This window comes from Lampetra planeri, chromosome 24 (assembly GCF_965212315.1).
Source record: "Lampetra planeri chromosome 24, kcLamPlan1.2.h2, whole genome shotgun sequence".
In the NCBI taxonomy this organism is placed as follows: domain Eukaryota; kingdom Metazoa; phylum Chordata; class Hyperoartia; order Petromyzontiformes; family Petromyzontidae; genus Lampetra; species Lampetra planeri.
In genome coordinates this window covers 11,641,291-11,651,337 of record NC_136130.1, presented here as the reverse complement: position 1 = coordinate 11,651,337, position 10,047 = coordinate 11,641,291, and the positions used below count along the sequence as shown (strand labels likewise).

Here is a 10,047-nt window from a genome sequence, read left to right as displayed (position 1 = left end):
GCCATTTGTGCACGTGCCTTCTTACCAGATTACTTCTGTGCCCCTCGCTACCGTGCGGCCGGCAGCAAACTTGTGACAATCTGGTTGAGCGACTGGTGCACCGTGTGTCGGTGGCGGACCAAATCCGACATTGCGAAGTCGCGCACGGAAAAATCGTGACCCCCTCCCGCCTCCTTCAGTGGTGGATCCAAAGGGGTGGGAGGGGTGCAAATGGGGCGATCGCTAAGCCCTTCGAGACCCTGACATTGATTTTATTTTATTGAGAATTATCGGAGAAAATGTTGAATCTTTATTTTTCATGAATGTATAGGGCCCTATTTAAAGGGCTTCATTTCGGGACCGCTCCCTCTGGGGAAGTTTCTAGATCCAACCTCTGATCCCCTTGTGCAAAAATTGTGTATCCCTATGTAAATACCGTTTGCCAAATCTCTATTTTTTCTTTAAAAGAGTGTGTAACTCGTCGGTTTATAGGCTAACAGGGAGTGTTAAAACAAATAAACCCACGTGAAACCACCACCACTGTTGCTGTTACTTCCTTCCGAGGGTCAAGGGCACGTTGAGAGTGGGGCTGTGGAAGGCCACTTTCCAACTCCTGGGCACTTCGCGGCGAGCTATCGATTGTCTCCAGTGACGGAGTGCTGCTTTGAGGCAAAACGGCTTTTGAAAAGATGGAGACTCTTTCAATCATTTGTTTTAAGTGCAGCGGTTCCACGCGGCTTAGCGTTTGGTGGGGTCAGATGTTGGCTGGGTGGCGTGGGGACACGAATCCAAAGTCTCTTGCACGGGGACGCTGAGCTACGATTGGCTGACAGCCTGCATATGAATCCAAAGCTTGCACCCAAGATCATATAAATAATATTGTTCGTGTGTGGTAGGGTTGATTCTGTATAAACCGATTCAGATAGCTCTGAGGGTAATTATCTCATTTGCTCGCAAGGCTCAGATTTTCATGGTTTAGTCAGGATAGTCGAAAACTACTACGAGTGAGAGAGTGTTTCTGCTCACACAAGGTCTGGGACAGCACTCATCGTTAGTGTTAATCAGCGGTGGAAGTTCCACATTCCTATAGCAGGACCCACATGATATATAGTGGTACATGGAATAACCAGTACAGAGTTCCAAAGTTGTGCCTATTTTATTGGCCACACGTGGATGGTGATGGGCCAGGTGTAGTTGTGCGTTCATCCGAGGGGACTACGATCCATTAGCTGTCCAAGGGACCCTTGGAACGGCAGTGCTGGCGTTTGGGTCTCTCCACGACGGTGGCACTGGGGTAGCTGAGGTTGACCGCTCCCGTGGTTTTCGTCGATTTACACCCAGAAACTCCGAGGAGTCGTCACTGCACGTGTTGCGTGCCACTATCGACTGCTGCTTGTCGGTGGTTTCTTTTTTTACGAAGAGGACAACGATCGGCTTTGTGCCTGGATGCGAATGATGGCAAATCGGGATAACGGAAATTTGTGATAATGGCGACATCAAAATTCAAGAACAACTCAGCAATTGCCGTTCTTAACTCGGCCAGGCAGGAAAAGGTCACGTCTGTTATCAGATTTGCCTGCTGCCGTTATCGGCTACCGGTAACAATGGCCGTGCCACACTCGCACCGAGCCCGGTGTGCAAGAGCCCAGCGGCGCTCCTGAGTGTGACCGTTCAACACCGGTGATGCCAATCGTCCCCGATGCCCCTTTCAGGGCGAGCGCTTCCCAAAAGAAATGTGCGGCCGTAACGAAGTCGTCAGCCTTCGTCTACCTGCTCGCTACTCAGAGGGGCTCTCTCTCTCTCTCTGGCACGTGGTGGTGGGTGGGGAGATTTCTCGTGGCCCTTCGGTGCGGCGCTGCGAGCGCACGCGATCCGTGAGTCACCGCTGGAACAAACCGCGCCACGTGCCGCCACCGCCGCCGCCACGCGCCGCGGGGACGTCACAAGAGTGAGTCAGTGTCGTCGTGGAAGTCGCTGATCCGACCACACGACTGATGTTGGGTTCTCAAAGGCAGCTTTGGCAGTGGAGCTGAGCGAGCTCCGTGTTGTGCGTGCGTGTGCGAGGTTTGCGTCGTCAGTTGGTCCACCGTGATGTCCGATGTTTCACTCCACGCGCCGGAAGCTCAGTTCCTCGCAGAGGTTTCCGGGTACGTGGAGCGAAACGTCGGACAGACGTCGCGCCGAATCATCCAACAACGCAACCCAAACACACATTCGACAGCTCAAACTCCGCTCCACTCGCGAGTTGCCTTTGAGAACCCCAAATCATGGCCGAGAACCCCGACCGTGAATCGGGTTCCTGCACAAGGTGCCAGCACGTGGAGCTAAAACGTCGGACGTCGCAGCGACCAACGCGCGGTACGACACGAAGACGCACCGGAGAGATGTACAGCACGACCCGCGAACACCTACGCAGTCCGTGTTGTTCGAGTTCAGTGCCGGACTAAGCTAGTGCGGGGCCTGTAGCATGTGTTGTTATAACGGGGCCCTAAATATTAAAAACATATATTTCACTTGCATAGTAAAGAAATTGTATTATTTCACTTGCTATACAGCCAGATAATACGACAAATAGCTAACCTTAAACGCCCAGTCGTTCGTAAAAATTGAAGGCGGTATAGTACTATAGTGATAGAGCAAGTGCAGAATCACTGAACCGGAATTGATAGCTTGAAAGCATTTAGCGCGGGGCCCTTGAACGTGCGGGGCCCGTAGCTACTTGTGTAGCTTCTTGTGTAAATACTTGTGTAGTAGCTACATGTGTAGTAGCTACTTTTGCTACTAGGATCATCCGCCACTGTTCGAGTTGCATTCGAATGTATTCGCCAGCGTGAGTGTCCCATGTGTCCCATGTTTGCCATGTTCGCATCGTTTGCGCGCACTTCAAGTACAACGATCTGCACACCGCACAGCATCCTTGTTGTGCTTCCCCGCACCTCCGACTGGCGCGGTTTGCGACGTACGGTGCGAACGAAGTTCAACATACACACATACAGTTTGGAAAAGTCCGAAAAAGAGACGACGCCAAAGTCCCCGAAACGGAAATGTAGCAGCAATAAAACTCAACACATTCGTCAATCACGCTGCGTGGCCTTCAACAGGCAACATATACAACGGGTGACGTTTCGGGCAATGGCCCTTCTTCGTGGGTCAGTCCATGAGCAGGGATTTTCTTACCACACTCACGAGTCGCCAGTGTGAGCAGGTGAGATTGCTGGAGACAATGGAGCTGAGACTCGAGGACACCACACCAATGCCGAGCCGTGGTTCCACTCAGCGAAAAGCTGGGCGTGTAATTTGCTCTCGACTGAAGCATCTCTCGTTTGCTTAGACGAAGGGTATGAAGCATCCTATCGCAAGCCCGATCTCTAACGTGACGAGGGCATTCTGACATTTCACTTGAAATGGTTCGCCAACAAAAAAACGACGTTTGCACGCTCCGTTATTTCCCCGTGACTCAGAGCGCGCCTCGCTCGCTCCTGGGGGCCAAGCGGAGGCTGCCTCCAGCCTCGGGCGGCCCGGCGGTTAGGAGGCGACTCGGGGCATCATCCCCGCAGTGGACGTCCTGGTCGCCCGCACCACCCGGCTCCAACGTCGCGATGTGGCAGGGATGTTGCTGCTGCTGTAGAGAGTTGTAGGTGATGCCCGCTGTGTTGATGCGGCAGGGATGTTGCTGCTGCTGTAGAGAGTTGTAGGTGATGCCCGCTGTGTTGATGCGGCAGGGATGTTGCTGCTGCTGTAGAGAGTTGTAGGTGACACAGACCCCCCCCCCCACTCTGTGCTACTGTTGGGGCTCACCGGGCGGGCTGTCTCTTCGCCCCAATGCTTTGCTCTGATCTCTCTCTCTCTGTGAGCCACGTGCGTTCTCAAACACGCTGGCAATCATCGGCTTCCTTCCATTGAACTCTGTCCATGATTTTACTCAATCGCTTTGCATTAGATTCTCCCAGTTGCATCCAATTGTTCCACTTGTATATGTAACATGCTGTTATTTACTGTCTTCCACATCTTCTCGCATCTCTAATAGCAACATGAATATTTAACTGTCAATAAGGTCCATGTACTACGTACACAAATTAAAGTTCTGTATACGGTATGAAATATATTACAGTTGTTAGCTTGCAAGGATGTTTAAGGTTAGTTTTGGGATGGACAAATTCGGGTTATCATTCGTAAGCCGATGCTTCGCCGGATTTATACAGGACGCACTTTGGCGCTTTGTATTGGCTTCATTTTGATAAAATATATAAAAACATATATATTGTTTTATGTTATTCTGCTGCAGAAGCCCGTCACGGTGTGATGGAGTGCAGTTGATGAAAGCTGTGTTTATTTTTCGAAACGAGGGCATGTCTGGGTCGTGTCGCTGTCAGCCCGCGTGGCTGTTTTTTGTTCGTCCGTTCACAGCGCCTCGCGAGGGCTGCTTCCCTGCCATGGCGAGTCGGCCACTCGCCTTTTCGCCCCCGTCTCGAAGAGATTCAAGCAAATTATTGTCGCTACAAATGTGGGTAATATCAAGGTGGTCGGTGTTGATCACATTACCTCAAATCACCTGAAAATGCCCGTACTGCAATTGAAAAATCTGCGTACATTCCTTTAACAAAAACTACGACTTTTATTGTTTAAGTAATTGTCAAAAATTTTTTTAACACAACGCCTTCCTATGCGTATTGTGCATTTACACAACTGACCGCGAATATCTGCAATGCTCATCGCAGGTGCCTGTTGCAGGTGCCTGTTGCAGGAGTAACTGTGGCTCAACGCAAGCAACGGTGAGTCAGCAGGCGGCATGCAGCCCGGGCATGGCTGTCACACAGACGCTGTGACTTGTACAACAACTTTCTTCTCGCCATCCAAGATGCCCTTTGCTCTCAATGTCGAGTGCGGGCTTCTGTTTTGCTTTGTGGCCCTCAATAATTGTCACAACTGGGGTATGAATTTAGAGTGCGGGGTTGTCCGTTTCGCTCGTGTTAATCAGCCCTCTGTGATGACTACGGTAAAATCATAGGTGCAGGGGGATTGTGAAGGTGCACACACCACTAGAGAGTGATGATGATACACCTAGTAAATGACACAATTCAGATGTTTGTATTTCTTTAAATCGTACATTCAAGGGATAAAACGGTGAAGTCACCCTCACTCAAAATAGCGATGTCTTCGTAATGTTGACGGTAGTTTTTCTCTCGTTACAAACGCTGCGTGAGATGGGGGTCGTGTCCGTGTGTGCACCCTCGACTCCCGTGCGGCAGAGGCAGGAAGTCGACACGTGCAGAGTCGTTAACCCGTCGACGGGGTTCTACATCGACAGCTCGCGAGCGTTACTCCTCCATCGCAACGTGACCCTCTCTAAAACTCACGTTGACGGCTACAAAATAGCTTGTTTGAGGTCAAGTCTGATCGGTTTCATGTTCGCCCAGAAGCATGGTCAAGTCGCCCACGTGAGCCACACCGCTGGGTCATCACCTCGTCCAGCTGCGCATTGCAGGCAACAACACGCCTGTGACGCGTGCCGCGTAACGCGTGTCGCCCTGCCACAACGTGGCCGGAGTTCTCGACTCGAAGACACGCCGACGTGGGTGCTGCTTGCTGCTGCTGCTGCTGCTTGCCGCTGTTGTTGTGATGCTTTGCAGATCGTTCCATCATCGCCAGCAGACCGTGTAATTGACTGCAGGTCCCCCCCCTGCCCCGAGTGTTGTTGTTGTTGGTAGCGGCGCGTGTCCTGCGGACTCGCCAGCTGCTGTCGAGGCGCGCAGCGTTGGAGCGATTCGCGTTTCGTAGCGTTGAAAGTGACACAGCGAGGTTGACCAAAACAAAAATTCGCAGGGTGGTCCAGGTGTCTTGTGACCCCCCCCCCCAATTAATTGACCCCGAATTTTTTTAGTTTACCTTTTGAATATTAATTTCTGTTTGAAGACAACCTTTAAAAAATCTATTTTTAAGCCGTCGAGTAATAAAAGTGGGGGTCACAAGACATCGGCACCGCGCTGTAGAAAGCTCGAGCAAGCGAACGCACCAATGGCATTCTCGTCCTCAATATGAGCGAAGAGACAGCGCGCTTGGTCGCCACGAGACGTGGTCCTCATCGAGCAGTGGAGTCGGCTTCCTCCACGTCTCACAGACGGTGGTCGCGTCTCCCGTGTCGACCCCGTGGCTTCGTGCCGAGGGGTTCCGGGCCCCGTCCACCTCGCGGCTTGTTTGACCGCGCGCGCTGCAACTTCTGTCTGGTTCGGTGCCCCCTGGGGCCCATGCTACATTCTGCAACGTTCCTTTCACGGCCCCCCGTTAATAAACAAAAGTTTCGTTTCAAAACCAACGCCGGTTTTACAGGCGTCTGCAGGGCTACCCCCGTGGAGGGGGGCGGGGGGGGTGCTGAGATGCGGGCTCCGTGGGCTGGGGTCTCGCCAACACGAAACGACGTTCCTGGGTGCAGTGAGCTGAGAGAGTTTAAGAGTTGTTATTGTCGAGCTCTATTGAGCATTCCTGCAGCTTTCATGTGCTCGGTGTGTGTGTGTGCCTGCTGGGGAGCGGTGGTGTAGCGGTTAGCGCCACGCTGCGCTACGAACGCGGTGACCCGAGTTCGATTCCCGCTCACGGCCAACACCGGTGACGATTATCTGAGCCGGTCTTGGGCCTCCCCTAGGTCGGCTCAGCCTCAAATGAGTAGCTGGTGTAGCGGTGTGTAGTAAACATCGCCACTGGGGAGACAAAGGCGGCCGGGCGTGGTGCTGGCCACCCACCCCCTCGTGTGCCGTGCTGGCCTTCACAGATGCTCGCTAACTTGCCCCAACAGTCTGTTGAGGTTACACGGGGGATGTTTTTTGTACATATATACATATAGCCAAACGGTGTCAGGATTCGCTACTATACATATAGTATATATGTAGGAGTTTCCCATGATACCACACGGTATTTCGCTTCGGAATCATACCTTTTGTAAAAGATTTGTACAAACATTTTGTTTGACAAAATTTAAATTAAAGTCACGAAACTGTAATGACAACGGAGATATTATCATTATTAGTATTACTATAACATGAAAATACGCGAGACAAGAGTGAAGGAAGCGAGTTTTCATTGCCGCGTGATAAAATATCGATAGTTCTGCTGCTGTGATGTACTCAGCATCGGGTATAATATTACAACATTCTTGGCAATATGTACAATTACGAAATTGTAAATTGTGAATTTCCAAGATTGTGATTGTACACGTTTGTAAGATTGATTTGATGAAATTATACCAAACATTACATCTGTCGTGTTCCACGGTGCCTTCCCTCCTGCAGTGAGTTTGTATTTTATTGTAATCATTGTAACTTCATTACCACTTTATTTTCTTCGTATAATATAGAATCAGTAACATAGTATCAGGGTTTCTCTTTAATTACACATGTTTTCAATAGTGTAAAGTGTATAGATGATGTAATGAAAACAATGCATTAGGAGTAAACAATAACATTCAGTGTAAATCCTCCCAGCTGTGTATATTTTTTTGTGTTAATGTAAATGTCTGGAACTTGGGTTGGACACAATCCATCATTATTTCTGGGTCAATAAAATTAGTACCACTTCATGGGAAGCCAAGTAATGATTGTAAAGGTGCAATAAAGAATTTAATCGATTACAGTACAATATGACGTATTTTGCTCACCATACAGGCATTGAATGACAAGATTAATGTAAATGTTATATGTAATAGGTTCACGTGAAACCTCCAGCCACTGTAGGCCGCTACATTTGCCATAATGTAAAAATTTTTCTTAAATATAAGTGGCTCTGAATTGTGACAATTCGTTGTTATTGAAATGGTGGCGAATCCTGACACCGTTTGGCTATGTATATAGATAGCGTACGTTTCACACGTGGCACTGTTCTGTGTAATTACTGATGATATCTGAACTTCGCTCTATTACTTTGGACTCGACTGTCGGCCACTTTTCTACTCGATTGTGCACTGCTGTGTACACCAGCCGTTGTGTCATCTCTTTACATTCTACTCCAGATCGCCTGGCAGACACTCATCTCAAAAGGCTCTTGCGCCTGGTTCTTAGTAAACTTCATCTTTGGAAATTCCCCCAAAAAATTTCCGTGCCAATAATTTCCAATGCCGTAATGACCAATACAGCACGGGTATGCGTGTGTGTACAATCCCACAGTTCAACAGAGGCACGCGGTGCGATCGTACCTCGTATCCATTGTCCAGCTGCTCGTCTCACAATCCTTTTGGTCACGCGCTTACACACTTAGCAGACTTTGACAATTCCATGACAAACCATCTGAATAATATCACAGCTGTCAACCCATACGGTTTACCCCGTATTCTTGTACAGGGAAATTTAGTTTTCAGGTCCATACGGCGTACAGCCGTTTCAAAACGGGCAAACATTTTTTAGTCTTATTTGTTTGTATTTCTCCCTTGTGATGATGGGACTTTGTAGGATGAACGTTGAGGTTTATCAGGGGCACGGGTTGAGCAATAATGTCTGAATCGGTCTGTAATAAGGTCGGCACTGATAAGGGGTTGACAGGTTTGTGATATTTAGACGCCAAGGATGGTTGTTGACACCCGAACATCTAAAGTTGCATCATTGTTAGAAACGTTTCATTATTACTGTATCATCATCATCATTATCAGTCGTGCTCGAGCCACTGCTGGATGAAGGCATCCCCAAGGCAGCTCCAACAAACCAGACGAGCAAGCCAGGACGAGGAAGGGTTCTCTACGATCGACCATAAACGTGCATGCAGTCCTGTACCCTTTAATCCGGTTCTGAAAAAATACTCATCAACGTCAATCATCGATGAAAGATGATCAGTCGTACGCGTACAGATGCATCCTTGTCATTGGGGCACTGCTTTGGAAGCGTTTTCAGCCACAGTACCAATCCCAGCGCAGAGTGTGGGGCCAATACCCCGCATCTGGCCATGTAGGGGCAGCGCCGTGTCTAGCGAGCGATATTTTGTATATTTTGGGTTTATCGTTCTTCCAGGAAAATCGCGATGTTTGTGCGCGGATGAGGGGCCGCGAAACCTCCGACTTTAACTCGGATCTCGTTCCCAGCCTCCCCATTGGTCCGCGCGCTCACCCAGCCGCGATTACATTTAATGTTTACATTTAATCGCGGCGACATCGACATTGAGGTTGATTACATTGTACAGGTTGATTTAAAATAACGATACACGAATGCTTTTTGCTGAGAGGGAAATAATAATCTTGATATTACGGCCTGTTGACTTTCTTGCAGGTATTTGAATGTTAGTTTGCCTAATTTAAAGAAATAAAAAACAACTCTCCTGCAATTGGCTTCTCAGCATTCCAGCTGGGTGTTACTATGTCGGTTCCCCCGCATGCTCCGATTAGCGCGGTTGGCTACGTACGGTGCGAAGGAAGTTAGACAACACGCGGCACGTTCGAATCCTGGGGATCGTGGTCGATTCAGCCAAGAACCTTTCTCTGGCATCGCTAAAATGAACGACTTTGTGATTTGAAGGGCAGAGTGGAGGTACTACGGAGAGGCTGGTATCTAACACCGAACAGTCACCACCGTCGGAGAGCAGCAACACCACCACCGCACACCCAACGGGACACTTTGATTTTCATTCAGATCCCAGCTCTCCATCGGTCGCTGCAATTGCTGCCGAGCCAGTCGACCAGGGAGGCGACGGTTTGATTCCTGCTGCTGCTGCCGCGCCTGTACTCCTCTGCGGTGAATCACTCTCTGATGCAAGGGGGACCGTGGGCGATTAGAGCGAGGGAGGAGAACATCGGTTGAACGCAGCGCGAGTCGGTGCCCACGAAGGGGAGAGCGAGCGAAGGGAGAATGCGTTGCGCCGTGAGCATCGCTCGACCCCTGTACGCGGAGGCGGTGGATATTGTTTATGGAGGGGGCTGCAACGCCCTTCCTCGCCCTCCCGTCTTGGCATCTGCTATCAACGTCGCCGCGGTCCACTGGCCGTGACACCTGACACGCGTTACACACAAAGCGTCTCGCCACAAACGAACCCCAACACCTTGCTGAGCTCATCAAGGAGCATGAACCATCCTCGCAGCGGCTTTTCGCGAGCCATCCA

At 50.0% G+C, this 10,047-nt stretch overlaps 1 long non-coding RNA gene across 1 annotated transcript; it reads left to right on the top strand.

Annotated features, from left to right (window-relative positions):
- The first annotated feature begins 1,950 nt into the window (after positions 1-1,950).
- Positions 1,951-7,231, top strand: LOC144726798 (uncharacterized). Its single transcript, XR_013587337.1, has 2 exons — positions 1,951-4,483; positions 4,711-7,231. It is a non-coding gene; the product is annotated as an uncharacterized LOC144726798 (long non-coding RNA).
- The last annotated feature ends 2,816 nt before the right edge of the window (positions 7,232-10,047 follow it).